This window comes from Salvelinus sp. IW2-2015, linkage group LG27 (genome assembly GCF_002910315.2).
Source record: "Salvelinus sp. IW2-2015 linkage group LG27, ASM291031v2, whole genome shotgun sequence".
NCBI lineage: Eukaryota > Metazoa > Chordata > Actinopteri > Salmoniformes > Salmonidae > Salvelinus > Salvelinus sp. IW2-2015.
In genome coordinates, this window is record NC_036867.1 from 25,734,639 (window position 1) to 25,757,123 (window position 22,485).

General features: G+C 45.3%; 1 protein-coding gene across 1 annotated transcript in view; it reads left to right on the plus strand.

Moving 5' to 3' along the window:
• LOC111953206 (neuropilin-1a-like) overlaps positions 1-22,485 on the plus strand; it is a 111,228-nt gene that overhangs the window by 3,691 nt on the left and 85,052 nt on the right. The gene's annotated exons all lie outside the window — the stretch shown is intronic.

Sequence of the window (22,485 nt, forward strand, 5' to 3'; positions counted from 1 at the left end):
GTGTGTGTGTGTGTGTGTGTGTGTGTGTGTGTGTGTGTGTGTGTGTGTGTGTGTGTGTGTGTGTGTGTGTGTGTGTGTGTGTACGTGCATGTGTGTTCCTTCTGAGCCTTTGTTGATGCTGGAGGCGCAGCTAGAGAACACGCAGAGTGAATACGGCTGGATACTGTTACTGTATCCCATGCACTACGCCCAAGCTCAGCTCTTTCTCTCGCTGCTACGCCCTTTGTGTTTTCGCTGAATACAGTGTAGGTCCAAAGATTGTGCTGTTTTATCATGATCTCTATCCACTGTGCACAGACGTCAGTTCAACAACTATAGTTTTAATTTACATTTGACTGAGTTGTCAACAAATTTGAATTCAAAGTGAAATCAACAAAAAAYGTTGGGTGAAAAAAGAAACTGTAGGTATATACCGCTTTATTTGCATCTTTAAAGGGGCAGTCTGTGTTTTACTGCCTGGTTGACCGCTCCAGTCTTCCAGAGAATGATCCTGATGGTCCTGACGTCTTCTGGCTCAGGTGTCACTACCCAGCATCTGTTAAAGTTTCCCCAGACCCAAGGTTGCGCAGAGGGACGGCTGTGTCTGCACGTGTGTGTGCGTGCGTGCAAGTGCATGTGTGTTTGTTAATGAAATTAACRAGGAATGAGTTTCCGGTGTTGTTTAAAAGCACACTATAAAAGTCAAGGAATGTAACAAATCAAATGGCTTCCCTTTTTCAGTTAAAATAAATGTACTCAGTGAACTTCAGGTTTGATCCATTGTTGTATCGTTTTTCAAATGACTTCTGCCGTTCGTTTCAATCCAAGGTCGATTTAAGTTTTCTGTTTTCCAAGTTGGGACTGAACTGCCATGCTGTCAATTGCTTGTCTGTCTGTACATTTGTTAGTTGTAGATAAAGAGCATGTTATTTTTCTTGTCCCTACCGTTGCCAAATGTGCTTGTTATGTTTGGAGCAGAGCCAGGGTGTAATGTGTATTATTGTGTAATGCTGCCCATAGAGTGGTCACAGGATATAAACCTCAGTGCTAGAGCGAAACACACTAACAACTGATCTGCAGAGACGTCTGTAAAACTTAATCAAGTCACTAGTGACTCATGTGGTTCATACAGTTGCATGCATACTAAATGGCACCCTATTCCCTACATAATGCACTACTTTTGACCAGAGCCCATAGGGTTTTCCATAGGGTCCTATTTGAAAAGTAGTGTACCACATAGGGAATAGGGTGCCATTTGYGATACAGTTACATACAGTGGAGAAACAGGGTCAGATTGATCTCAAGGTTCTTCTATTTTAACCACCTCTCCTCTGCTCTACTTGGTCTGCTACTGTTTCATATGTAATGTTTTAATGGAGCGGTTTTCATGGGACTTTAGTTCCACTAGTTCCACTTCACTATTTCACCTTGTTATGTGTTCACTTTAGACTGGCTGAGGAAGATGGTCAGTGACATTGTCTGGATGCCAAATGGAACCCTCTTCCCTACATAGTGCATMACTTTTGACCACAGCCAATTACTCTCAATTACTCTCACTCAAAAAGTTTCAACTCAAGTAGCCTAATGGTGCTTTGTAAAGTGAATGCCGCTATTGTGTTAATAGCAAGAGGGACATGTCATATCTAAATCAATTAAGGCTTGAGAGGGAGAGGCATGTGCATCATGGCCATGGTGTCTTTGTTGGTAGATAGCGGTTCGGTTGGTTAATGTGATTTGTACAACAGCAGTAATCAGACTACCATGGGCTGTCTAGTCGCAGCTCGACTCACACAAACACCCCTTACATACTGGAAACTGATAATGGCCAGCACCAGAATGGCGACATTGCCTTCCTTATCTGATGGACAAGCGGGTAGGGGGGAGGCAGGCAGCTACAATGCATGCCTCAGTGCACTCCCCTGCAATCTAATTAGTGGTCCAAATGGAACACACATGCTATGCATGACCGTTATCAACAAACCAAACAAGAAGCAAGCTGAAAGTGCTTGTAAAAACCATCAGTGGCTGAGCCTACCTCTGTTGTAACACACGTGACTGCTGGCACTCCCTCCCTAACGGGTTTGTTTGGAAGGTTAGGGTTACGTCCAAAATAGCGCCCTATTCCCTATGTACACTACCGGTCAAAAGTTTTAGAACACCTACTCATTCAAGGGTTTTTCTATATTMCTACTATTTTCTACAATGTAGTGAAGACATCAAAACTTTGAAATAACACATATGGAATCATGTAGTAAACAAAAAAGTGTTAAACAAATCAAAATATATTTGAGATTTGAGATTCTTCAAATAGCCATCCTTTGCCTTGATCACAGCCTTGCACACTCTTGGCATTCTCTCATCCAGCTTCATGAGGCCGTCATTGTAAATAAGAATTTGTTCTCAACTGACTCGTCTAGTTAAATAAAGGTTAAATAAAGAATTCAAAATAAATAAGGTAGTCACCTGGAATGCATTTCAATTAATAGGTGTGCCTTCTTAAAAGTTCATTTGTGGAATTTAATTCCTTCTTAATGCGTTTGAGCCAATCAGTTGTGTTGTGACAAGGTAGGGGGTATACAGAAGATAGCCCTTTTTGGTAAAAGAACAGCTCAAATAAGTAAAGATCCATGAATGTCAGTCAATTCGGAACATTTTAAGAACTTTGAAAGTTTGTTCAAGTGCATTCACAAAAACCATCAAGCGCTATGATGAAACTGGCTCTCATGAAGAACGCCACAGGAATGGAAGACCCAGAGTTACCTCTGCTGCAGAGGATAAGTTCATTAGAGTTACCAGCCTCAGAAATTGCAGCCCAAATAAATGCTTCACAGAGTTCAAGTAACAGACACATTTCAACATCAACTGTTCAGAGGAGACTGTGTGAATCAGGCCTTCATGCTCGAATTACTGCAAAGAATCCATTACTGAAGGATAAGAAGAAGAGACTTGCTTGGGCCAAGAAACACGAGCAATGGACATTAGAATGGTGGAAATTCGTCCTTTGGTCTGGAGTCCAAATTGGAGATTTTCGGTTCCAACTGCCGTGTCTTTGTGAGACATGGTGTGGGTGAACGGATGATCTCCGCATGTGTATTTCCCACCGTAAAGCATGGAGGAGGTGGTGTTATGGTGTGGGGGTGCTTTGCTGCTTCCACAATCCCCCGACCTCAACCAAATTGAGATGGTTTGGGATGAGTCAGACCGCAGAGTGAAGGAAAACCAGCCAACAAGTGCTCAGCATATGTGGGAACTCCTTCAAGACTGTTGGAAAAGCATTCCAGGTGAAGCTGGTTGAGAGTGAAGCCAAGAGTGTGCAAAGCTGTCATCAAGGCAAAGGGTGGCTATTTGAAGAATCTCAAATATAACAATATTTGAATTTGTTTAACTCTTTTTTTGGTTACTACATTATTCCATATGTGTTATTTCTTAGTTTTGATGTCTTCACTATTATTCTACAATGTAGAGTATAGTATAAATAAAGAAAAACCCATGAATGAGTAGGTGTTCTAAAACCTTTGACCGGTAGTGTATAGTGCACTACTTTTGACCAGATCCTATAGGGAATGAGGTGCGATTTGGGACTCAGACTAGGTATACAGCTCATATCCTGGCTGATCAGAGAGTTGGAGGGGAAAACAAATGTTATTCGGCTGTCCCCAGAGGAGAACCCTTTAATAAAGAACCCCCTATTGGTTCTAAGTAGAATCATCTTAGTTCCAGATGGAACCCTTTTTGGTTCCAGGTAGAACCCTTTCAGCAGAGGGTTCTACATGGAACCCAAAAGAGTTATACTTGGAACCAAAGAGGGTTCTCCAATGGGGACAGCCAGAGGACCCTTTTGGTACCCTTTTTGTAAGAGTGTAGATAAGGACTAAGTGGGCATTGAGATGTAAATGTTGGTCATGTTTTTACCTTTCCACACACCGTTATATAGACTCTCATGGCACTAACGTGTATGCTCACAGAAACCTTAAGAAGTTTGAGGTAAAAGCCCGGTCCGTCAAGACAAATATTTGAAGTCAATTCACTCTGATCTTCAGTGGAATGAACAGCTTTCTTGGCGAGAAGGCAAAATTGAGTAAATGTATATTCTGTGAGCTTGCCTTCTGGGTACTTAAGTTCACTACAATCTGATAACGCTGTTAGACATTTACATTACATTTACATTACATTTAAGTCATTTAGCAGACGCTCTTATCCAGAGCGACTTACAAATTGGTGCATTCACCTTATGATATCCAGTGGAACAACCACTTTACAATAGTGCATCTAACTCTTTTAAGGTGGGGGGGGTTAGAAGGATTTACTTTATCCTATCCTAGGTATTCCTTAAAGAGGTGGGGTTTCAGGTGTCTCCGGAAGGTGGTGATTGACTCCGCTGACCTGGCGTCGTGAGGAGTTTGTTCCACCATTGGGGTGCCAGAGCAGCGAACAGTTTTGACTGGCGAGCGGGAACTGTACTTCCTCAGAGGTAGGGAGGCGAGCAGGCCAGAGGGTGATGAACGCAGTGCCCTTGTTTGGGTGTGAGGCCTGATCAGAGCCTGAAGGTACGGAGGTGCCGTTCCCCTCCACAGCTCGTAGGCAAGCACCATGGTCTTGTAACGGATGCGAGCTTCAACTGAAGCCAGTGAGAGAGCGGAGGAGCGGGTGACGTGGAGAGAACATGGGAAAGTTGAACACCAGACGGGCTGCGGCGTTCTGGATGAGTTGTAGAGGGTTTAATGGCACAGGCAGGGAGCCCAGCCAACAGCGAGTTGCAGTAATCCAGACGGAGATGACAAGTGCCTGGTATAGGACCTGCGCCGCTTCCTGCGTGAGCAGGGTCGTACTCTGCGAATGTTGTAGAGCATGAACCTACAGGAACAGGGTCACCGCCTTGATGTTAGTGAGAACGACAGGGTGTTGTCCAGGATCACGCCAAGGTTCTTAGCACTCTGGGAGGAGGACACAATGGAGTTGTCAACCGTGATGGCGAGATCATGGAACGGGCAGTCCTTCCCCGGGAGGAAGAGCAGCTCCGTCTTGCCGAGGTTCAGCTTGAGGTGGTGATCCGTCATCCACACTGATATGTCTGCCAGACATGCAGAGATGCGATTCACCACCTGGTTATCAGAGGGGGGAAAGGAGAAGATTAATTGTGTGCGTCTGTGCGTCCATAGCAATGATAGGAGAACCATGTGAGGATATGACAGAGCCAAGTGACTTGGTGTATAGCGAGAAAGGAGAGGGGCCTAGAACAGAAGCCCTGGGGGACACCAGTGGTGAGAGACGTGGTGCGGAGACAGATTCTCGCCACGCCACCTGGTAGGAGCGACCTGTCAGGTAGGACGCAATCCAAGCGTGGCCGCCCGGAGATGCCCAGCTCGGAGAGGGTGGAGAGGAGGATCTGATGGTTCAAGTATCAAAGGCAGCCGATAGGTCTAGAAGGATGAGAGCAGAGGAGAGAGAGTTAGCTTTTAGTGCGGAGCGCCTCCGTGACACAGAGAAGAGCAGTCTCAGTTGAATGACTAGTCTTGAAACCTGACTGATTTGATCAAGAAGGTCATTTCTGAGAGAGGATAGCAGGAGAGCTGGCCAAGGACGGCACGTTCAAGAGTGTTTTGGAGAAGAAAAGAAAGAAGGGATACTGGTCTGTAGTTGTTGACATCGGAGGGATCGAGTGTAGGTTTTTTCAGAAGGGGTGCAACTCTCGCTCTCTTGAAGACGGAAGGGACGTAGCCAGCGGTCAAGGATGAGTTGATGAGCGAGGTGAGGAGTAAGGGAGAGGTCTCCGGAAATGGTCGTGGAGAAGAGAGGAGGGGGATAGGGTCAAGCGGGCAGGTTGTTGGGCGGCCGGCCGTCACAAGATGCGAGATTTCATCTGGAGAGAGGGGAGAAAGAGGTCAAAGCACAGGGTAGGGCAGTGTGAGCAGAACTAGCAGTGTCGTTTGCACCTTAGCAAACGAGGGATCGGATGTCGTCGACCTCTTTTTCAAAATGGTTGACGAAGTCATCAGCAGAGAGGGAGGAGGGGGGAGGGAGAGGGGGAGGATTCAGGAGGGAGGAGAAGGTGGCAAAGAGCTTCCTAGGGTTAGAGGCAGATGCTTGGAATTAGAGTGGTAGAAATTGGCTTTAGCAGCAGAGACAGAAGAGGAGAATGTAGAGAGGAGGGAGTGAAAGGATGCCAGGTCCGCAGGAGGCGAGTTTTCCTCCATTTCCGCTCGGCTGCCCGGACCCTGTTCTGTGAGCTCGCAATGAGTCGTCGAGCCACGGAAGCAGGAGGGGAGGACCGAGCCGGCCTGAGGATAGAGGGACATAGAGAGTCAAAGGATGCAGAAAGGAGGAGAGGAGGGTTGAGGAGGCAGAATCAGGAGATAGGTTGGAGAAGGTTTGAGCAGAGGGAAGAGATGATAGGATGGAAGAGGAGAGAGTAGCGGGGAGAGAGAGCGAAGGTTGGGACGGCGCGATACCATCCGAGTAGGGGCAGTGTGGGAAGTGTTGGATGAGAGCGAGAGGGAAAGGATAAAGGTAAGTTGTCGGAGACTTGGAGGGGAGTTGCAATGAGATTGTAGTGGAAGAACAGCATCTAGTAAAGATGAGGTCAAGCGTATTGCCTGCCTTGTGAGTAAGAGGGGGGAAGGTGGAGAGGGTGAAGGTCAAAAGAGGAGAGGGAGTGGAAAGAAGGAAGGCAGTGAGGACAAGGAATCGAGGGAGTCGAAAAGGTAGACGTGGGGAGGTTAAAGTCACCCAGAACTGTGAGAGGTGAGCCATCCTCAGGAAAGGAACTTATCAGGGCGTCAAGCTCATTGATGAACTCTCCAAGGGAACCTGGAGGGCGATAAATGATAAGGATGTTAAGCTTGAAAGGGCTGGTAACTGTGACAGCATGGAATTCAAAGGAGGCGATAGACAGATGGGTCAGGGGAGAAAGAGAGAATGACAGACATGTAGTTGTGGCAGTTATGCCGTCTCATGGAGAAATGGATGTTTGGCTGGATATGAAGTCATAAACAAGTGACAGACATTAACTACATGACCAAATGTATGTAGACAGCTGCTCGTCGAACATCTCATTCCAAAATCGTGATTCATCACTCCAGAGAATGCGTTTCCACTGCTCCAGAGTCCAATYACGGCGAGCTTTACARCCCTCCAGCCTATGCTTGGCATTGCGCATGGTGATCTTAGGCTTGTGAAGCTCCCGATGAACTGTTATTGTGCTGACGTTGCTTCCAGAGGCAGTTTGGAACTCGGTAGTGAGTGTTGCAATCGAGGACAGACGATTTTTATGTTCTACGCACTTCAGCACTAGGCGTTCCCATTCTGTGAGCTAGTGTGGCCTCCCACTTTGCGGCTGAGCCGTTGTTGCTCCTAAAAAAAATTCAACTTCACAATAAGAGCACTTACAGCTGACCGGGGCAGCTCTAGCAGAACAGAAATTTGAGGAACTGACTTGTTGGAAAGATAGCATCCTATGACTGTGCCAAATTGAAAGTCACTGAGATCTTCAGTAAGGCCATTCTGCTGACAATGTTTGTCTATAGAGATTGCATGGCTGTGTGCTCAACTTTATACACCTGTCAGCAACGGGTGTGGCTGAAATAGCCAAATCCACTAATTTGAAGGGGTGTCCACATACTTTTGTATATATAGTGTATTTCACATATAGGAGGTGGAATGATAATTTGGCGTAATTTGAACAGTCTTTTTCTGTTTTAATAAACATTTTAATTAGGAGATTTTCTCGAAGATTGAGGTCATTATCTGTAAAATTCAAACATACCCCATTCAATGGGAGACTTAGAAATCCTTGGCTTAATACCTTTGCTTTTGACTGTGTTGTTGTTGCTTTCTGAGAAAGCTGCATTGCTGGAATCAACATGCCACCGATATTATATGCTTTTGACAGCACAATGAATCATTGATCTGCTTGGATTCACTGACCAAACAAAAAGACACAGATTCTTTCTAGGCCTACACGTTGTGAAATCCCCTTGTAGCTATGGTGCAGTAGAGTAGAGCTACCTTTTGAGTGGAAGAGGGGTTAAAATTGATTGATGAAGTAGAAGAGGAGAGGATGCTTTCTGTATGAGAATTTATCTCGTTCCTCTTTTCTACGTTTTTGAGAGAAAGATTGGTTAAAATGGAGAGATGAGAATAGGATACTTTTTATATGAGAGTGAGTCTCCCTATTCCTTTGTCCCTCTTTTCACTTTCTGCCTGGCCTGTGTTTGCTGGAGCTCAGAGAACAGTGAATACCTATGCGACAGCCTGTCGTTCTGAGAACATAACGTTCTGAGAACCATAGGTTTCTTAGAGCTTGGTGAGAGTGTGGTTGTCCTATGGTTATTTTCATACAACCTTCCCACAACCTTATGAGAATGGTGCAGGATAGTTGCTTTTCTTAACACATTTAAGGAATTTGACAAAATAACATTATCTTGATATTTCATTACTTTACCAGAATGTTTCCTGAAATTTCTAACAATATCATTTACATTTTGGTAATGTTCTAGGAATGTTCTCCAACTGGTTTGACATTGGGAGTGTTCTCAAATAGTTCAGGGAATGTTAAGAAACAATGTTCTTCTGTGGGAATTTCAGTACTTCAGCCTAACATGCTGACCGGACCGGACACGTCGCGTGCGCGAGCGTCGCAAAATACATTTAGAAATCCACGTTATTCAATTATTGCACCCACACTGCTTGCGCGCGCCAACGAGCGTCTGCGACACCAAGGGCTAAAATAGATGTCGTTCCTATTTCTGACGCAGATCGCGCTCCAAAGTCCTGCCTCTCCCATCTCCTCATTGGTTTATAGAAGCAGGTACCCACGTGCCATCTCCTCATTGGTTTATAGAAGCAGGTACCCACGTGCCATCTCCTCATTGGTTATACCCACGTGGGTGATAGAAAGACGAACTGTTTTGCCGGTAGTCGTGGTAATACAATGAAAGTTTAGATGCGATCACCATATAKTTTAAACGATGAAAAAGCCTGGAAGGAGGAGAGATGACTAGAAACGATTCGGTTGGCCGTTTTATGTGTGGATTAATTGTGGGAGTAGAGATCCTTGTGCATTTCAGGTAAAATAACAACTCAATGTTTATATCCCAGGACAAATTAGCTAGCAACAGCAAGCTAGCTAAATAGGACAAATTAACGTTAGCTAGCAAGTGCAAGCTAACTAGCTAAATTACCATACATGTTTAATGCTTTTCGACCTGTCCCCAAATTAATGTCATTGGTTCAGAGTTTGTTGTGATATTTTAACCTGCGTGTCGTGATCGCGTTTGGTGTGGGGGGGGGGAAAATACGACGGCGCACGCGCGGTTTGGGCAAGGTGTAACGTCAACTAAACTCTCTCTTTCCGCTATCTTGTTAAGTGTGTTCTTATTGAGTGCTTTTTTTCCTTTGAATTGGGATCTTTTTGAATAGACTAAAATGATCACATTTCCATGTGTCCTTTCTGTGCTTGGAGTTCAATACATTTAGTGTTATTATGCTAGCAGTGTTATTAAAAGTATTATTGGAACATGTTCTTAGAACATTATTTAATTACCTTCAAATAAGCTATACTTTTAATTATCAGAATGTTAATTAAACCTCCCAGAAAAACTTTCAGGGAACCATAGTAAAACGTTCTCAGAACCTCCCTGAAACCTAAAAAAAATGTGCGTTCCCAGAACAGGCAACATTTTCCCTTCTGTTCTCAGAACGTTAAAAAAAATGTTCGGTTTTATCAGTCAGAAAACATATAGCTTCGTTCACAGAACCAATGAGAAACCAAAAAACMTACATTCCCACAACTTCCAAGGAACCAAATATACTAGCTGGGGAGGGTGGGGGGAAATATATGGGGAATGCCTTTTGAAGAAGGTCTGCCCTTTGTGGTGAGAGAGGAGCGGAGAGAGGGAGAGTGAGAAAGTCAGTCAATGAGTGATTGAAAGCTTCAGCTTGCCTCACACACAATGGCTCTGAAGTGAGCTCCCCACTTGCTGAGCTCCCCACTCGCTCTCCTCTCTTCCCCGCTCCTGACTGTGACTGCCCATATTTCTAGGCTTGAAAAAGCAGCCTTTCCCTCTCTCTAATTATGACCCCACTCCCCTCTCCTGTCTAGTAGCCCCCTCGGAGAGCGACATACCCTGCTGGGAAGACAAACACTCTCCTCTGTGGCCTGAGACAATGCACATCCTGCCTGCCCCGCTGCCCTCCACTCTCCGCCCTCCCTGCCAGGCATTCGTCCAGGTCAGGCCTGCTGGACTACAGGCTTGCGTCCAAATGGGACCCTATTCCCTATATAGTGCACTACTTTTAACCAGGCGCAATAGGGCTCTGGTTAAAAGTAGTGCACTATGTAAGGAATATGGTGCCATTTGGGACGCAGCCTACACTGACCTACACTGCAGACATGAGTTACAGCAGGGAAAGCAGAGGAAAGGGGAAAGTAGTACTCAGCCCCCTGTTGGTTCTGGAGAGTTCTCTTTTCATACAGGTTATTTTGTTAAGCAGGAATCCTGACACCCTGACTGACTCATAGCTTCATAACACAACACTCATGTTTAACAATGAAGTCCACCTGTTCCACTGAGTTATTCAGAGTGGAGGAGAGGTACTGTGGGGAAGAAGAGGGTGTGTGCATGGGACTCACCGCTGTGACTGCTTTCCCTGGTACGGCCACACAACGTCTATACAGCCTGGCTGGATCTGAGGTTACCTGATGGGGTTTGGGATCAGTGGAAGTTCTCTCTCCTCTCTGGAGAGGCTCTATTTCTTTGGGGACGTGCTCTATAACTCTCCCAAAAAAATGTCCTGAATAAATTGCGCTTCACTTCCCTTATCACACCCTGGATATGTCCCAAATGGCACCCTATTCCCTATTACAGTGCACCACTTTTGAATAGACCCCTATGTGCCCTGGTCAAAAGTAGTGCACTATTAAGGGAATAAAGTGCCCATTTGGGATTAAAGGCCCCTCTCACGCTCCACCACCGCACAAGCAAATGAGGAAAAATTGTGAGTGGGTTGCGTGATCGTCCATCAGCCGTTGTCATGGACAAAAATAAATAAGGCAGMAATGTAACAAGGCTTTTTTTATCCTCCATCGGCAAGGTCATGCCTTTTAAAATGGGCTGGCAGGCTGTGACCTCTCAGGGGCAGGGGAAGAGGCTTGGGCTGACATGAATTGTTTGAGACACTTATAGTTGTTTATGGTTGTCTTTTATGTAAGAATGTACCAGTGAGGCATTTATGCTTTTCAAGATCAAAGCAGAGTTGAAATAACAGAAGCAAATCTGCACAATGAGACAAAATGCAGAGAGCAGCAGCACTGTTTCTTATAGGACAATGGCGGCTGAAATGATGTACCTGGTAATTTTGCGTAACATCAGTCTCCAGTGTTGTGCAGTAGGAAGTACATTGTATCTCAAACTACATTGTGACAGCCCCACTGTTAGCAATTTCCTTCAAGTGAAGTAGTTAGCAGTTGCTATGAATTATCCCAAATCATAACTTGCCATGATAGAAAACAAGTTGTCAGAAATCCCTTTTCTTCTGCTACATTCACAGAATACAGAAGTACCTCTGACATATCCAGTGATCCATTATAACTAGTGTAATTAGCATTTCCGAGCAGATGAAAGCCCTGTCTAAACTATCTCTCTGGGGTCATGTTTAAAAGAGAGGTTCACCTCTGTCATGAGTTAGAGGACAAAAGGCTGAAAAAGAGAGAGGGGTAGGAATCCTTTCTCTCTCTCTCTCTCTCTCTCTCTCTCTCTCTCTCATCAATCTTCCATGTTACTCAAAGCATTAATGGTTGTAAAGTCCTAGTGTGTATGTGTGTGTGTGTACGTGGGCGCATCCGTGCGTGTACGTGTGTGTGTGTGTGTGTGTCTATCCCCGGCTGGGGCTAAAGTAGAGGAGAAGGGTTTACCGTGGTGAAGTTTTCACCTTGGCCAGTGTTGGAAGGACAGCTTGATTGAAAAGCTTTCTCACTGTGACATCTGCCATCTTCCCTGCTGCTCTGTCACCACTTTGATTCATGCGCACCCAGCTCACGCACACCGCGATTGGGAGGCGAGCCACTCCTCTACCCCGCAGGAGAGAACTCCACTTCAGAGGAGGAGAAGAAGGGGGAAATGAAACAGTGGGATGAAGTGGAATGGAAGGATACGAGGAGTAAGGGGCCACAGTCATTAAAAAAAACTGAATTGGAGACCTATAACTCTGCCACACAACGATATAAAGATATCATGTTTTAGGTTTTTATTTCATTTTTAATGTGGGGTGTAATCCTCCCATGTTCACTGAGGATGGAGTATTGTGTATCTTGAGTTTTTTTTGGCAGCAGCCTTTTTTGTTTTTCCCTCCAGAGCCATACAAGCATCCCTATATGGACATTTTTGGTGGATGAAGTCGCAGCCCGCACAGCTGAGGGATTTCTTGTAGTATGCTTTTGCTTTTACCCGAAACCGACTCCCAGGAAAAGAGCTTTATGGTCAAGTCCAATCTGCGTCCCAAATGGCACCCTATTCCCTAGTGCACTGTGGGCCCTGGTCAAAAGATAGGGCCCTGGTCGAAAGTAGTGCACTTTGTAGTGAATAGGGTGCCATTTGGGATGCAGATCTTGATTAGAGGACAGCATGGTAACATGGACACAGATCTTTGGACTGTAAGAAATTCATAAACTGTTTTCCTTCCAGCGTAACATGAAAAAGCATTAAACTCTCAGGCCGTAATTCAATTAAGTGTTCTGTTTCCAAAGACATACGAGCACTCAGTCTCAACTCAAGCTCTTTTTGGATATAGATAATATGATTAGCAACAGGTTTTCCCCTCCTCTCTCTCTCTCTCTCTTTCTCTCTGTTTCCAAAACAACGAAAGGGGAAATAAACGAGTGGTAATTATGGGATGTTGGTGGGAGTTGGGGGGATTAGTAGAAAACAGCACCTCACAATGTCTTTCTTCTCCTCCCTCCATCCACCCTCCCAGTCCCTAGAGGAATGAGTGGAGTCCATGGAATCCTGTTTTAATTGATGACACCAGTTGGAGGTTGTTGAGGCCTGTTGATGAGGCCAGATGGAGCTGTAGAGTCTGTGAAGTCTTTAATACACCATGTCCAGGCATGTCAGCCGGGTTTAGTTTAGTGGCGTAGCCCTGAATGGCCCTCAAGGTTTGATTGATGTGGCCCTGGTCTTCAGCTCCTTCCATGCCTGGTTGCCCTAAAGCCTCAGTGCTTTATGAGCTGCAGGGGGGCGAGAAATGGAGGACTCAAGGTATAATTATAAACAGCCGGGTTTGGCCCATGTCGGACCAATATAAATGCACCTTCAGAAACTGGGAGCTGTTCTTCCAGCTTCCAGCATCAACCAGGAGAGGCTCTGAAGCCAAGTCGGTTTGTTTTGCAGTAGGTAGGACAGTCGTCCAATTTCATGGCCAGCACATTCCAACCGTCCGTGGTCCATCGTTCTCTGCCTGTCTGTGTGTGTGTGTTTGTGCACCCCGTGGGGCGGTTTTCCAGCCCGTCCATATATAGCTTGTGTGGTCTTTCCCCGGCCCTACCTCCACAGCTCTCTGTAGGTTGACAAGGGTGTGTGTGTGTGTGCCTGCGTGTTTGTGTGCGTGTGTGTGTGTGTGTGGGTTGGCTGCATGCAGCAGCAGCAGCAGCAAAGAAGACTTTGATGGATGCCTCTGGACCCCACTGCTCTCTGATTGACTTAGAGCCACCCCTCAAATACTTGCTTTGTTGGCTTTCCCACTTGATCTCTTCCCTGTAAACCAGAAAAGCTACCGCCTTTTTCTCACGGCATAAATATATTACCTAAATAGCCTCAATAGGCACATATATGGTGCATTTAGCCACTCTACACCTCAATATACTACGCTTTTAAGATCAAATTGTTTTGCAATGGGGTGATGGTGGTCTCCCATTGCCATACTTTACCCCTGTACCCCAGGTGCCACCCTCTCCCATCGCACCACTCCTCAACAGGGTCCATGAGAGGGCCCTACTCCTCTCCTTGCCACCCATCCATGGATCCTCCAGAGGCCAGAGGTTGACACAAACTGCTTCCATAATGGCACCCTTTACACTATATAGCAGAGGTGGGACCAAGTCATTGTTTTACAAGTCACAAGTAAGTCTCCAGTCTTAGCACTCAAGTCCCAAGTCAAGTCCCAAGTCAAGACAGGCAAGTCCGAGTCAAGTCTCAAGTCAAGTCTTTAACTTTGAGTTTCGAGTCCTAAACAAGTCATAATGTGCTCTTCACCGAATGTAATACTATTTCATATTTTTAACAAGAGTAATAGTAAGTATATTACATTTACGCAAAACATGAATGTTTTAAAAAATATCTATATATTTATTACTTTCCAAAAAACGTTATATTTCCATGGAAATACATGGGTAGCCATGAGAAAGACCCCCCCCCCCCTCCCCCCCAAATAGTGATCGACTATCGAGGATCGCTATGGGGCGCAATCGGGCGATATAGGCTTGTACACAATCGCCCAACCACAATCGCCCAACCTTGTTTTAGGAAAGTCAGGCAGGATTTAGCCTACCAACTGCCTAGCCAGTTGTAGCTCAATCTTAGATGCAATGATCACGTTCCCGCACTGACTGACTGTGTGGAGCTTCAAATGCTTCAAATGTGCAGCTTCAAATGTCGAACAAAGTTGCATGTTTTGCAAGGTGCAATCCGTTTTTTGTTGATACAGCGTCGTCTTTATATCCGAAAATAATAATTTTGGGTATCTTTCCAAAGACTCCATCTGAATTCACCCGCCAACGTTCCTCTGCACTGCCACGCACAACTCTTTCTCAGCTGGCACAATTTGATTGGCTGTTGTCCGATTCAAACTGTAATCCGTTAAATGAAGAGTTGATGCGCTGCACACTTTTTTAAAGCCTCATTTTTATATATTTGGGCTTGGGGAGGGTATCAAGTCAGGTCGAGTCATAAGGCTCAAGTCCAAGTCAAGTCACGAGTCATTGGTGTTAAAGTCAAAGTCGAGTTGCAAGTCGTCATATTTGTGACTCGAGTCAGACTCGAGTCACAATGTGCCTCGAGTGTGCCATGTGCCATGTGCCTCGAGTCCACACCTCTGCTATATAGTGCACTACTTTTAACCAAGGCCCCTGGTCAAAAGTAGTGCACTATATAGGGAATAGGGTGCAGTTAAGCATGCAACCATGGTCAGAATGCAAAGGCAGCTAATTACTAGGTGGATGGGCTCCATGTTGGCTAACAGACCAGGGTTTGCATGGAAGGGCCAGTAAATGGAGAGGTCAGTTAATTCACCCTCCAAAAACTTGGCAGGATTTGCTAGGCTGGCACATAAGAACGGCACTTTGATCAGCCTGGCCAGTGGGTAAAGAATGGGCAATGCCAACCCCTCCATACCCCCTATACTCAGCTCTGCTCGGCCTACAGCCCACGGCCCACACAGGTTGTTGTTGTTATTGAAGAGATGCACTGCCTGGCATCTCACCCCCACAGCCTTCGCAGCATGGCCTATTTGGCTTCCAAACAAACTTGTCATGAAAAAAAATAAAGTATACTATAGCTAGTGTGGAAATGTGGATGGGAGGAGGGAGCTATGAGAGGTGAATGATCACTAGGGAGGATCAGCGTACCAGATAGAGGATGTGAGTGTCCTTGGCTATTTGACAATCAGTCAAATAACTGGTCACGCCAAAATACATTTGGCACACACATTCTAAATCACCGCTGTTTGTTATCGTCATCCTCTTCCGCTTCCTCTCAAGAGTACTTAAATGTGTGTGTGTGCTTGTGTCTCTGTATGTGTGTGTGTTAGAGTAGAAAGGGCGCCCTGCCCAAAATCATTTGTCCTCCTGTCCTCCCTGCTCCTCTCTCCAGCCAGCCACTGTCTTATCCCAGTCTCTGTAGCCTCTCCCAGCTGGCTGTATATCTCTTTGACCTGGTTGAGGGGCAGCAGGGCCTGGCCTCCCCTAAACCCCTGCTGTTTCTCTGTTGCAGTCTTCTGGGAGGAGAGGAGAGGGTGGATGGGGAGGAAGAGAGAGACGGATGGACCTTTTAATTAAATAAGCAGTTATTGCTATTGCCCACCAGCTCTTTAGTCAGTGCGGAGCCAGATAAAATAATCAGGGGACAGCTGGGAGATAGAGGAGAGAGGCCTAGCTTGGTCTATCCTGTCTGCTCTGCCCGCCAGGAATCCTTCACATGACACTGCTCCTCCAGGCCGCCAGCATGTTTCATGTTGTCACCCATTAGCCTACTACTACTACCTCTCTCTCTTGCTCTCTCTGTCTCTTGTGCTACCTCGCCTCTATGTCTCTCTCTCTCCTTAATCTCTCTCCCTTTCTCTCTCCCACTCCCTTTCTCTTTTCCTATCCTCTTCTTTCTCTCTCCTCATTGTGGAAACACTTTGAAAGGCTTTACCTCTGTTTGACCCCGTTCCTTCCCCTTTCCTCCCCCCACCCTTAGAATCCACTGTGCAGAATACACACAGCTCATTACCCACAAGGGAGGGAGGGAGAATGCATCTCACAGTAGTCAATAAATGGGTTTGTGTGTGTGTGTTTTTTTTTTTACATATGTTTTGCTTGCAGTAATGGCTGTCACATAAATCAGAAATCATACAGTATCTTCTCTGGTCACGAGCCCATTGTTTACAGCTAACCACTTTTTTTGTCCTCTTCCTCCTCGCCTTTTTTTTCTCCTTGTTTTGTATGAGCTTCATCATAGTACTCATCAAAACAGCTTCATATCAGCACATTGACTCTGTACCGGTACCCCCTATCTATAGCCTCGCTATTGTTATTTTACTGCTGCTCTTTAATTATTTGTTACTTCTATTTCTTATATTATTTTTGGGGGGTATTTTTCTTAAAACTGCATTGTTGGTTAAGGGCGGCGCATGTGACTAATAACATTTACATTTATTTGATTTTATCTTAATCATATGGATGAGTAGGATTATATAGAGACTCCTCTCCTCTCTTCTACTCTCTTCCCCTCCTCTCCTCTCCTTCTCTCCTCTGTAATCACAGGGCTCTCAGATGTCATGGTGCGACAAATGGGAGCTGTTCTCTCAGTAATGGCTCACTGACAGACAATACGAGTACCTGCTACTGTCTGTGTCTACCTTATTGTCTTCCACTCTTCTGTCTCTCTTTTCCAATTAGCGCTTTTCTCTCTCTCTTTCTTGATAAGGTTGCTAGTTACTCTCATGTGTTAAATTGTGAAATTGAAACACGGTGTGTTTTGTACAGTAAAGGCCATGTTGCAAGGCACGAGGCTAGACTTCAGTATGTGGGGATTGTTGAGTAATTTAGTCAGTTACTAATAATTTAGGTTATTCAATGTCACCCGACCCTGAGGTAATGTTATCATGCATTTCCTAGAAAACCAGCTGCTGGGGTATTCAGTGACAGCTCCGTGAGGACCTGAATATTCATAACAACGTTGTTCTACAAATATGCACAGAAACACTGCCGTATTGTAGCCTAGCTAAGTGATTTAATTTCAGGCGCTGACTTGAAAAGGAACAAGTGCTAAATGCATATTTCCATTCTGCCCTGGGCGATTCGCTAATTATTTGTAGTTATTCATTCCTCCTTTATTCATGATAACAAGATGTACTATGGAAAATYAATGGATTGTAATATGGGCAATATACAAGCACTTCACCGCTTTCTCATCAAGCTGTACTACAAACACTGCTTCCATGAAATGTTTAACCCCATGAATAGAATAAACATTGAACGGTGATGATTTAGGGTGGGACGGAATTAAGGTGTTTGTTTGCACTTTGAGCCTGTCCTTTACAAAGCATGTGCTCTATACATTTAGTGATTAGATCAAGTTTAAGGGTGTTTATCCAGAGTGGATTGATTTATGGCTTATGGAACAACTGGTCATAATGTCTCTTATATATTCTTAGAGTGTGTGTGTCGTCATGACATTAACTATTTATTTGACAGTGAATGTACCACTGTGTATCAGAATGCCATTCAGCACTTGAGGCAACACTCTTGAGTCACAGCTATCTCACATGCAATTCTCCAACAGTTTCAACTAGGCCATTCTAGCTTATCATTTAAAACCATTTTCCAGCAAACCATTATATTATACAACGTTCCAAGTTTCTGTAATCATGTTTTCGTGATATAATGATTTTGCTAAAACAGCAAACAGCACAAACCCTCACATGTGCAACAAGAACATAGGGTTTAGAGGGCCTTGCTAACAGTATGGGTTTTTGTGGTTGATTTATATCCCCTCCCATCTCTCTCATGCTCTCTCTCCCTTTCTATCTCTCCCCCTTCCTCTCTTTCTCTCTCTCTCTCTCTCTCTCTCTCTCCCTCTTTCTCTCTATATCTCTCTCAATTTCTCTCTTTTGCTCTCTCTCCCTTACTCTACCCTTCCACTGCAGCGTGAACCAACTTAAAGTAAAGCAAGACCCCCTTTCAGGCTCACTAACTTCTCTCCAATCTGTCTGCTCTCTCTCTCATATTTCCTAAATAAAGGATTATTGTGTTGTGTGAGATGCAATAATTAGGTCTAAATACTCCAATTAATTTATCTGATTGTTGGGTAGAGCACATATGCAGGATCTTTCAACAGCGTCATTAGGGGGAACCTAATGGATGGAGGCACACTAGATCCATCAATGTTAATGATAATTACTTGTTTATAAAAGCATACACTGCCGAGGCAGCCGCAAAAATCGAAACCAACCAGTTGCATCTAAAAATAGGAGTGGCTGGGTTTGGCAATGAGCTGAGCTGAGCTAGGCTGGGCTGGTTTCCATTTCAGTTCAGTGAACTGCGGGTCTTTACTACTCWACCCGTTCCGTGCCGCTCGGCAGTCACAAATCATAATAACTCTATTAGGGTGTGTTTTTATTTCAGGTCGGAGTCGGACGTTTAAATGTAGAGTCTGTTGCTGCCCACACCGTTCCCTCCCTGTCGTCAGACTCAGTGTCTGACAGTTCCTTACAAACCTGGATGGCCACTGAGGAGGGGGGAGGAGGGAGGAGAGTGAGGAGGGTGAGACTATTATTATAGTTTTGGTTAATGAATATCACATGCTGGAGAAAGGCGGTAAGCGCAGTCCATCTGAATCGGTGAGGTATGCCCCTGCCAGGCTCGAAAAAAATAAACATTGTCTCAGCCGGCGGCCTCATTGTACAAACGGTAATGATGTTATGCTCCAGTCCTAAGCGACAGTTTGTTAGCCCTGATGTCTAGCTAGCACTTGAGCAGGATTTCAGATCTCCGAGACGGATTTCTTGACAGCCGACAACAGGCTTTTCCTGTAAACCCCATTTAGGCCTCTCTGGAGTTGTGTCTAAAGTAGCATCCTATTTACTATGTAGTGCACTACTTTTGATCAGGGCCCACAGAGCTCTGGTCAAAAGTAGTTCACCACATATAGGAAATAGGGTGCCATTTGGGATGCAAGCTAGGCCTCACTGTGCTGAGCTGTCCCAGATCTCTTTTGTTGTTTGGGCTTTACCAGTGTAGTTAGTTTAACCCCGAGAGTTGTTTTTAAATGTTTGGAGGTGACATGTTTTTGTTGTGATTGTTAGCCCTTGCGACAGGTCTAGAAAGAGAAACACTAGAGAACAGACATGGTCTCTGTCCCAAATGGCACCCTTTTCCCTATAGTGTACTACTATTGACCAGGCCACATGTAGTGCACTATATAGGGAATAGGCTGCCATTTGGAATGCTCTCTTTGACAATTTKTTTTGACACAGTTCTACCAAAGGAGGGAATATAAAACAACATTGGTTTCATTGCTTCCCACTAGGTCATGGGCTTATGCTTATAAATTMACCTGATTAAGAAACTGTAACGTCTTGTATCAAGCTTAACGGCACTTCATAACATTATTCCTTTACCTGGATCATATTCCATATATCACAACATATCGTTCTATGTTTTCAGATAGAGCTATAGAGAGACAATCATTTCTATAAGGAAAAGCTCAAGGCATTTAAAAACCTGTTATATTGTTAGATTGTGGTTCATCGCCTCCTCTTGGGCTGTGTGAGGTGGGCTAATGTTCCTATTTGTCACTGTAGGATTGCTTTCTCTCTCTCGCCCCGCGGTACGAAGGCAGGGTAATACATTTGGAGGCGCTGAAGCGAAAAGTCGGGGAGAATTAGATTCATCCCTTTTTGCTTTTAATTTGCCCTCTGGATTGGCAGACCATTTTCACCATGAGCGCTGCGGGAGGGAGTGTGTGTGCTCCATTGGCACGGCACTGGCCTACCCGGGCTGGAGTGGAGCAGACAGATTAATGACTGTTATAGTCGGGGCATGGCTCAGCTGGATCCTATTGTCTATGAGSGGGAACAACAACAACACAAAACATAACAAATTATGATACTTTCTGTGTGGGGGGGATCCAAATGTAACTTGGTAGAGCCTGAGGGAAAAAAWTATGAGTGGAGGGCAGCAGGAGGATTGTCCAGGCTGTGTTTTGATGAGAACGGTATCCCCCTCTACACTCTCTAATGGTGTCTGTCTGTCTGTCTGTCCTGGGCCTTTAGGTCCTCATCTCATAGGGCTCCCAAAAAAAGACACACACAGACACACAAACACACACACAGGGGTCAACATATAGTACGTAAGCCGCAGGTGCATACAGACACGTATTAGTCCATAGGGCATTTAATACAGCTGGCAAGAGAAAGTTTTTCTGAGGCGTTGTGTTGGACAATCTAGCAAATGGTCCCATAATGTCTTCCAGATGACAACAGCCTGGTCTGGGCAACTGTCCACTGTACTCGGATCAGATCATAACAGGGCTAGACATTAGAGAAAAAGCCTAGGGCACACACACACATGCATGCACGCGCAGACACACACACACAATGAGCCACTCATCCTTTAGTGACTCGGCCAATAAAGAAATGGTCAGATGACGCAGATGCTAAACTACAGGACTGTTTAGCTAGCACAGACTGGAATATGTTCCGGGACTCTTCCGATGGCATTGAGGACTACACTATATCAGTAACTGGCTTCATCAATAAGTACATCGATGATGTCGTCCCCACAGTGACTGTACGTACATACCCCAACCAGAAACCATGGATTACAGGCAACATCCTCACTGAGCTAAAGGGTAGAGCTGCCGCTTTCAAGGAGRGGGACTCTAACCCGGACGCTGATAAGAAATCCTGCTTTGCCCTCCGATTAACCATCAAACAGGCAAAGAGTCAATACAGGACTAAGATTGAATCGTACTACACTGGTTCCGACCAGGGCTTGCAAACTATTACAGACTACAAAGGGAAGCACAGCCACGAGCTGCCCAGTGACAAGAGCCTACCAGACGAGCTAAATTACTTCTATGCTCACTTCGAGGCAAGCAACACTGAAGCATGCATGAGAGCATCAGCTGTTCCGGACGACTGTGTGATCACACTCTCCGTAGCCGATGTGAGTAAGACCTTTATACAGGTCAACATTCACAAGGCCACAGGGCCAGACAGATTWCCAGGACATGTACTGTGAGCATGRGCTGTCCAACTGGCAAGTATCTTCACTGACATTTTCAACCTGTCCCTAACTGAGTCTGTAATACCAACATGTTTCAAGCAGACACCATAGTACCTGTGCCCAAGACCACTAAGGTAACCTGCCTAAATGACTACCAACCCATAGCACTCACGTCTGTAGCCATGAAGTGCTTTGAAAAGCTGGTCATGGCTCACATCAACACCATTATCCCAGAAACCCTAGACCCACTCCAATTTMCATACCGCCCCAACAGATCCACAGATGATGCAATCTCTATTTCACTCCACACTGCCCTTTCCCACCTGGACAAAAGGAACACCTATGTGAGAATGCTATTCATTGACTACATCTCAGCGTTCAACACCATATTCCCTAAAAAGTCATCACTAAGCTAAGGACCCTGGGACTAAACACATCCCTCTGCAACTGGATCCTGGACTTCCTGACTTCCTGACTTGGTAAGGGTAGGTAACAACACATCTGTCATGCTGATCCTCAACACAGGTGCCCCTCAGGGATGCGTGCTCAGTCCTCTCCTGTACTCCGTGTTCACTCATGACTGCACGGCCAGGCACTACTCCAACGCCATCATTAAGTTTGCCAATGACACAACAGTGTCACCGACAATGATGAGACTATAGCCTATAGGGAGGAGGTCAGAGACCTGGCAGTGTGATGCCAGGACAACAACTTCTCCCTCAACATGATCAAGACAAAGGAGATGATTGTGGACTACAGGAAAAGGAGGACCGAGTACGCCKCCGTTCTCATCGACGGGGCTGTAGTGGAGCAGGTTGAGAGCTTCATGTTGCTTTGTGTCCACATCACCAACAAACTATAATGGTCCAAACACAAAGCCTATTCCGCCTCAAAAGACTGAAAAGATTTGGCATGGGTCCTCAGATCCTCAAAAAGTTCTACAGCTGCACCATTGAGAGAATCATAACTGGCTGCTTCACTGCCTGGTATGGCGACTGCTCGGCCTCCGAACGCAAGCCACTACA